The sequence below is a fragment of the Procambarus clarkii genome, chromosome 55 (assembly GCF_040958095.1).
Source record: "Procambarus clarkii isolate CNS0578487 chromosome 55, FALCON_Pclarkii_2.0, whole genome shotgun sequence".
In the NCBI taxonomy this organism is placed as follows: Eukaryota; Metazoa; Arthropoda; class Malacostraca; order Decapoda; family Cambaridae; genus Procambarus; species Procambarus clarkii.
In genome coordinates, this window is record NC_091204.1 from 34,296,838 (window position 1) to 34,297,195 (window position 358).

A 358-nucleotide genomic window follows, 5' to 3' on the forward strand; every position below is an offset into this window, starting at 1 on the left:
TATGTCATCTGAAAGGTAGAAATATAGGCTACATTTAAAATCCTTTGTCATAAATATAACTGAAGTGAAAACGAAGATATATGCGTTTTGATAGTTACTTGATGGCTTGCTCTGAGAGTGTGAAGCCCTGCACACCAGCCAATAAATTGTATAATTAGTTTCCATATATTTTAATTAATCTTAAAAATCTATATGTCAGAAGAAAGGAAGATGTAGCCGTTAATGTGACAACATTTAAAAATATATATATCTTAAGTTAAATAAATAATACCACCTTATTGCCGGTGTCCGGACACATGAAAATTACCTAGGTATCAGTATCCAGCCAGGCGGGGATCACAGGCTGCACAATACTGAT